Source organism: Oryctolagus cuniculus, chromosome 7 (genome assembly GCF_964237555.1).
Source record: "Oryctolagus cuniculus chromosome 7, mOryCun1.1, whole genome shotgun sequence".
NCBI lineage: Eukaryota > Metazoa > Chordata > Mammalia > Lagomorpha > Leporidae > Oryctolagus > Oryctolagus cuniculus.
Genome location: NC_091438.1, coordinates 86154400 through 86162552, shown reverse-complemented (window position 1 = coordinate 86162552; position 8153 = coordinate 86154400). Strand labels below are relative to the sequence as shown.

General features: G+C 44.0%; 1 protein-coding gene across 8 annotated transcripts in view; it reads left to right on the top strand.

The window, feature by feature from the left end:
• Positions 1-536: 536 nt before the first annotated feature.
• DNAI3 (dynein axonemal intermediate chain 3) overlaps positions 537-8153 on the top strand; it is a 77420-nt gene continuing 69803 nt past the window's right edge. For 5 of the 8 annotated variants that reach the window (XM_008264956.4, XM_008264958.4, XM_008264954.4 and 2 more), the window contains exon 1: positions 894-1045. The gene's annotated coding sequence lies outside the window, so the exon portion shown is untranslated. Of the gene's footprint in view, positions 644-753; positions 859-893; positions 1046-1638; positions 1761-3220; positions 3413-8153 lie in introns of those variants that run through there. The other 3 variants (XM_051856307.2, XM_051856305.2, XM_051856306.2) reach the window with 3 other exon arrangements.

Sequence of the window (8153 nt, the reverse complement as noted above, 5' to 3'; positions counted from 1 at the left end):
CCAGTGTCAGGGAATGGAAGGACCTGGGACAAGCTTGTTAAAAAGATTTGTATTTTTCTTCCATTTTTTCAAAAGTAAAATTTTCTTGGATTCACGAACACAAATCTTTAAAATTTGAAGGAATCTGCATGATCCCTCTGCACACTACATAATTCTTATCTTCATTTAGGATCATTGATTCTCACATAGGTTATAAATCTATAAGCCTCTTCTCATAAATATTTCATTTCAGTTGGGTGTAACAAAGTAACTCAGAGCGTTTACTGCAGACAATTGCAATCTTTATTAAATCCTGCCAGTTAACAAATTAGGCAGTTATAATTTTTTTAAAGGAAGAGAGAGCTTCACTCCATGAATCCCACAGGACTCATAATCACAGATCCTTAGAGCAACAAAGGATTCAAACTTCTTCCCTTGAGACTCACCACTTTCAGTCTGAGTCAAACTCTGTACAGAAGTAATCTTAGCAGAAGGAAAATGGAACACATTAGCAGTTCTGGGATGCGCACGACACCCAACAGAATCCCCTTCTAAGGCCAGGTTCCCAGCAGGGCCCCAGCGGCCGGCAGCTGTAGGCAGCCAAGCTGCCCCAGGAGATTCGAGCAGCGATCTCCTGCCGCTGCGGACCACACTCCGGAAGGAGGTAAGGTTGCGGTGGGCGCGACGCAGGGGCTCAGCCTGTCAGCCTGAGGTCAGACCCGCCACCACCACCAAAACACTCAGGTGGCAAAACGCAAAACTCTTCCCCCGCAGGTTGGAAACGGCCTGTCGCGCGAGTCCCGCTGGACGACGTCACATCATGGTAACCAATCAAAAGCCTGCTCTGAAAGCGGCGTCCAGGGAGCGGTTCCTGTATTGGTGAGAATGCTTTGTCAATCTCAGCAGAGGCTTCGCCTCTTTTCTCTTAGCAACGGTGGAGTCCTAGCAACAGCCGCGGAGGAACTGCGGTTTGTGCAGTTGGGCGGTTTGTTTTTCTGAGAGTCAGACGCTCATCTCCTGCTCTCGAAGGAGTTTTCTCCTGGGTATTGCAATTTATCATTATCAGGTAAGGGAAAGTGAATGGAAAAGGCGGTGTGGGAAACAAGCTGTTTCAGAGGCCTTGGAACCCTCAATGAGCCCGTTGCAGTGAAGATAAAATAAATAAATAAATAAATAAATAATTTTTTAAAAGATTTATTTATTTATTTTACGGTCAGAGTTACACAGAGAGAGGAGAGGCAGAGAGAGAAAGAGAGAGAGAGGTCCTCCTTCCGTTGGTTCACTCCCCAGATGGCCAAAACTACCAGAGCTGCGCTGATCCAAAGCCAGGAGCCAGGCGCTTCTTCTGGGTCTCTCACATGGGTGCAGGGGCACAGGGCTTGGGCCATCTTCTACTGCTTTCCCAGGCCATAGCAGAGAACTGGATTGGAAGTGGAGCAGCCAGGACTTGAACCAGTGCCCATATGGGATGCCGACACTGCAGGCAACAGCTTTACCAGCTACGGCACAGCGCCAGCCCCAAAAATAAATAATTTTTAAAACTACTTTCCCTGCTTTCAAAAGCTTCCAGCCTAGTCAGAGAGACAAAAAACAACCAGGGCACAGTCAAGGAAACGGCATTTTAAGAAATTTGAGAATGGTACTGTGTATTGTTCCTAGGTCATACATGTCTATCACGTTGCTAGCACATGGTTGAAGCTTGGTAATTCATGAATGGATGAATATATGTAAAAGTGGCATGATCCGGGTTATCATCAGTACAGGGTGTCAAAGAAGATAAGGTCAGTATAGACTGAAATAAAGAGATGACTTCAGGACTGTAAAGAAAGGGCTGGAGCCAGACACAGGAAAATAAACCACCACTTGGGACACTTTGCATCCCGAATGGGAGTACCCGGTTCCAATCCAACTTCTTGCTAATGTGCGTTCTGGGAGGCAGCACATGATAGCTCAAGTATTTAGGTCCCTGCCACCCATGTGGGAGACCCTCATAGAATTCCAGCTCCTGGCTTCAGCTTGTGCAGCTATCTGGGGAGTGACCCAGTGGATGGAAGGATGGAAGATAGCATTTCTTTCTCTCTCTCTTGCTCTCGCTCTTGCTCTCTTTTTCTCTCCCCCCCTCCTTTGAAATAAATAAAAATTAAGTAAACATTTTTTTTAAAAAAAGAATAAAGGGCTTTTGCAAAGCATGAGAAAGATGAATGTGAGAACAGGAAGAACACTGAGAGTAAGGGATTCGTCGTATTCCTCGAGTCTTCAGTTAATTTGCTGCTCAACACTTTCTCTCCCATCTGCAGTGTATGCTGAATGTTGAATAAATTTACAGCAATGTTTCAGGCAGCTCTCGCAGAGCCCTGGCCTGATTAACTGTACACATGGTAATTGGAACTTGCCAGGGAGAACAAGATCAGTTCAGCTTGAGTGAGGAAGTGAGGGGAGCTTTAGAGAGAAGGTTGTATTGGAGTTGCACCTTGAAAGAAGAGTAAGATTTAAGCAAGCAAAGAGAAGCACGTGTGGTGTGGGGCAGGAGAGGTGGGAGGAAAGGAGGTTATCCAATTGAGAAGAGGAAGTGCTGGACTCTTTGAGAATGGACAGTAGCCCCCTGAAGCTTCAGTAGAACTGGAAAGGTAGGTATGGTAAAGCAGACCGTGAAAGGTGTTGAAGGCCATACTTGCAAGCTGGGACTCTGTCCTGTTTTGCAGATTCTGGTCTGCAGGCCACTAGTGCAAGACTGCCTAACAGCTGGTGCTTTTTAAAAATGCAGGGTTTCAGGTTCACCTCAGACCTGCAGAACCAAAGTGAGTCCAGAAAATTTGCATTTCAGATGAACTCTACTTCTACGTTACTGGGGGCGTACACCATGGTGGAAAGTAGGAAGCCACAAAGTCATTATGTAAGGAAGTGGCTTGATCAGATCTGCATTCTGGGAAGAGTTCCAAAGACGGCCCTGTGGGAGATTGTTCTGGTTAGAGCAGTGGCACAGAGGCCAGTTAAGTGTCCAAGATCTAGGTCAGAGTGAGGTGAAGGGAATCTGAATTTTTAAAACTGCATGCTTATTTTTACTAACTGCCGATTGAAATGTACAGAATTAAGCCAGCTATTAGAATTAGCTAGGTCTTGCTATTTAATGTGTTAACAAAGAAGCATGTGAATTAATATATCATTTTTAGAAAATGTTATTAATCATATTTCAATAAAATATGTCTCCCTTATAATCCCATGTTTTTATTCGATGAATGAGCTTCACAAGGCTGCCAAAGGGGCTCGTAACACATGGTAGCTTGTGAACTCTGAGCTAGGATGACACGTCAAAGGCTGAACCAGAGGAGGCTGAGAGAACAGGGCTTGAAATTCAGGGGACGTTACAGAGGAAGAAGTGCTAGGGTAGCAGCTGCTTACATGAATAAATATCTGATCTTGGGAAGAAGCAGAGGTAAGTAGGGAGGGGGGAAACATTTTAAGAACAGCTTTCAGGGCTGGCACTGTGGTATAGTGGGTAAAGCCGCTGCCTGCAGTGCCAGCATCCCATATGGGCTCCGGTTCTAGTCCCAGCTGCTCCACTTCTGATCCAGCTCTCTGCTATGGCCTGGGAAGGCAGTAGAAGATGGCCCAAGTCTTTGGGCCCCTGCACCCACGTGGGAGACCTAGAAGAAGCTCCTGGTTTCTGGCTTCAGATCGGCTCTGCTCCAGCCATTGTAGTCATTTGGGGAGTGAACCAGTGGAAGGAAGACCTCTCTCTCTCCCTCTCTCTCTCTGTAACTTAGCCTTTCAAATAATGTGTTGCGGTGAAGATCTTTTCTGGTCACGTCTATTAGGAGTTCTGTTGCTTCCTGTATTTGGATGTTCCTGTCTCCAAATTGGGGAAATTTTCTGTTATTATTTCATTTAAAAGGCCTTTAATTCTTTCACTCTTTCCAGGCCATCAGGGACTCCTAAAACCAATATGTTGGGTGGTCTGATAGTATCCTGTAGAGTCCCAACAGCGCTTTTTAGTTTTCTAATTTCTTCTTCTTGTGTTTGGTCTGACTGCATGATTTCCTGTGCTTTGTCTTCTAAGTTGGATATTCTTTCTTCTGCTTCACCAATTCTGTTGTTAAGGCTTTCCACTGTATTTTTTATTTATTCTATTGAATTCTTCATTTCTAAGATTTCATTTTGATTTCTCTTTAAGATCTCAATTTTGTGGGTGAAATTTTCTTTCATGTCATTCTTTTCATGTCATTCTTTCATGTCATGGATTTCATTAGTTCGTGCATTTGCTTCTGGTTACTTCTAAGTAATACTATAATCAGTTTTTTGAATTCCGTTTCTGGCATTTCTTCAGTCTCATCATTTTCACAATCTAGTATTGAAGTGTTGTGTTCTTTTTCAGGTGTCATGTTGTCTTTTTCTTGTTTTTTGAACTGGTGTGTTTGTTATTCAACGTTTGTGGAGATACTCATTGGTTTCTTTGCTTTTTCACTGTGGTGGCTTTTATCTTTGAACTATAGTAATAGGTTTTATTACTTGAAATTACTATAAGCTACAAAGCTTTGCCTCAAACACAAATACAATATAAGGTGGCTAATCTCAAAGTAATAATTTTCTTTCTGTTTTAACTTATCCAATCTGACCTCAGCTAATAAATTTTTCTACCTATGATGCCTAACAACTTAGATGCTATGCTTTTTAATTAAGAGAGCTTAGAATCTCTAAAGGCCCATGAGACAACCTGGTCTTTCTTTACCCTCAGTCAATAGTCAATACTTTAGACACAGAGTTAATTAGTGTTTGTGAAAGTAGTAAATACAGCATGCATTTTCTGTGTGTTCCAGTTTTTCCCCTAACTTTCCATTGGAAATTTGTTTTTGATTCCCCCAAAAATCAGAAATTCTACTAAATTACTCTCAGATAATTTAACAGAAGTATTTGAAAAGAACTGAATGCATATTTACTTTGATTATTTTGAGGGATAATTGTGTTAAGCCAATACCTTTATACAAGCCTAATACTAAGGAGCCCATCCTCATCCCTGGAAGGTGTGGATATATTACAGTGCATGACAGAGAGGTATTAAGGTCACAGATGAAACTAAGGTTGCTAATCAATAGACACTGAAACTTGGAGATGAGGGCAGGTGTTGTATTTTAGCAGGTCAAGATACCGTGTGGGACCCCTGCATCCCATTTTGGAGTGTGGGTTCTAGATCTGGCTACTCTGCTTCCCACCTAGTTTCCTGTTAATGCAACGGAAGGTGGCTTAAGTATTTGGCACCCTCCACCCGAGGAGGCTTGGATGCAATTCTAGCTTCCTGGTTTCAGTGTGGCCCAGCCCCAGCCGTTGTGAGTATTTGGGGAGTAAATTAGCAGCTCTCTCTTGCTCTCGCTCTCTGTGTCACTCTGCCTTTCAAATAAATAAGTAAAAATAGGGAAATGATCCTGGATCGTATGGAGGTCTACTGTAATCACATGGGCCCCTGAAAATAGAAGAGGGAGGAAGATCAGAGCATCCTGTGTGGAAGGACTTGGACCATCCTTGCTGGCTGTGAAGATACACAAAGGGGCTCCAAGCCAAGAAATGCTAGTGGCCCCTAGACTGGAAAAGGCAAGGAGCCGGGTTAGCACTGTGGCATAGTAGGCCTGTGGTGCCAAAATCCTTTATGGATCCCGGTTTGTGTCTCAGCTGCTCCTCTTCCCATCCAGCTCTCTTCTTATGGCCTGGGAAAGCAGTAGAAGATGGCCCGAGTACTTGGACCCCTGCACTCACATGGGAGACCCAGAGGAGACTCCTCGCTCTTGGCTTTGGATTGGCCCAACTCTGGCTGTTGCCGCCATTTGGGGAGTAAACCAGTGAATGGAAGACCTTTGTCTCTGTCTCTCCCTCTCTCTCTCTGTAACTCTACCTATCAAACAAGTAAATAAAAATCTTAAATAAAAAACCAAGCAGGGATAAGCTTCTTCCTTAGAGCCCCAGAGAGGAAGGAACATAACCCTGCTTGACTGCTCGATTTCAGCCCAGTGAGACCCATGTCAGACTTCTGAACTACAGAGATGGAAGACAGTAACTCATTATATTGTGACATAGCAATGGCATAATAATACAGCTTGCATACTAGTTATTCCACAGGCCATCAGGCAAAAGCCTTTTGTTCCAGCTGGACAATCATGGACTGAGATTGACAGAGAGAAGGGGAGACCAAGGAGTCATTCACTCCATGTGTATCCACTGTACAACTATGGATGTTACAGCAATGGAACAGAAAACACAATCTCTATCTCACAGAGTTTACAGTTCAGATTGAGACCTAGCTTCAGATGTTTCCTTTTAAATCTGCTCCTCCCACGGGATCCCTATTTCAGTAAATAATTACCCATGCTTTCAGTTCCTTACGCAGATTTCATTGAAGTCATCCTTCATCCCTTCCTTTCTCTCAGGTCCTACTTCCATATCATCAACAAGCCTAATACTTATAAAATATGAGGGTACTTCAAAAAATTCAAGAAAAAATATAATTAAAAAGAAGTCTTTATTTTCCTACAAAAAAGAAATTAATGATACAGGTTTTTTTTTTTTTTAAGATTTTATGTATTTGCAAAGCGGAATTACAGAGGCTAAGGTAGAGAGAAAGAGAAAGAGGTCTTCCATCCGCTGGTTCTCTCCCCATATGGCCACAGTGACTGGAGCTGGGCCAATCCGAAGCCAGGGTCTTCTTCCAGGAATTCCATGTGGGTTCAGGGTCCCAAATATTTGAGCCATATTCCGCTGCTTTCCCAGGCCATAGCAGAGGGCTGGATCAGAAGTGGAGCAGTGGCTGGCGCCGTGGCTCACTAGGCTAATCCTCCACCTAGCGGCACCAGCACACCGGGTTCTAGTCCCGGTTGGGGCGCCAGATTCTGTCCCGGTTGCCCCTCTTCCAGGCCAGCTCTCTGCTGTGGCCAGGGAGTGCGGTGGAGGATGGCCCAGGTGCTTGGGCCCTGCACCCCATGGGAGACCAGGAGAAGTACCTGGCTCCTGCCATTGGATCAGCGTGGTGCGCCAGCCGCGGCGGCCATTGGAGGGTGAACCAACGGCAAAAGGAAGACCTTTCTTTCTGTCTCTCTCTCACTGTCCACTCTGCCTGTCAAAAAAAAAAAAAAAAAGTGGAGCAGCCAAGACTCAAACCAGCGCCCATATGGGATGCCAGCACTGCAGGCAGTGGCTTTACCTGCTGTGTCAAAGTTTCAGCCCCAGATACAGTTTTTCATAATATGCATTTTCATAAACGTTTTGAAAACTACTCATACACATGGCTTTCAAATGCTTTTACATCAAAATAAACATAATTTTATTCCATTTCCATAAACTTTTTGAAATACCCTCATACACCGAGAATCCCATCACTTTCTCCATCCCACTCTTACCTCCCCGACCTAGGCAACCACCATCTCCCCCATGGGTTACTGAATGTTTCTTGATTGGATTCCCTGCTATGGCCTCTTCCTTAATGCAGTCTTTGCTCAACACATACTGACCCTTAAAGTGTGAGTTAGTGAACACTTGCCCTAGAGGTTGAGAGGCCTGTATCCCAGATCAGAATACCTTACTTAGATTCCCAGCTCTGCTCCTGACTCCAACTTCCTGCCAATTCGGAGCCTGGAAGGCAGCTGTGATGGCTCAAGGTATTGCCTTCCTGCCACCCACTTGGGACATTCGGATTGCATTCTTAGTTCCTGGAAATAGCACCCATGGGGATGTTGAGGAATTTGAGATTTGAGGCATGAACCAGTAGATTAGAGATATCTCTCCCTCCCTGAACTTCCCTCTCTCTCTCTGCCTGTCAAGTTAAAAAAGAAAAAGTGAATTCAAGCGAAGTAAAGTTACTTCTGAACTCCAAACCATCCAATAGCTCCCACCTCATTCAGAGTGAAAGGTCTTTGTATGAGGCCTAGCCCCCTAGTGGTACATTATATAATTGTTCCCAACTGTTACTTCCCTTTTTTGTTTTTTAACTTTTTTTAAAATTTTACTTAAGTTATACAAGTTTCATGTATTTCATAGATACAGATTTAGGAATTAGTGACACTTCCTCCCTCCCCAACCTCTCTCCCGCCCACACTCCAACCCTTCCTTCTCCTCCCTCTCACACTCCCACTCTTAATTTTTACAAAGATCTATTCTCAATTTACTTAATTATTGTATAGTTAACCCTACACTAA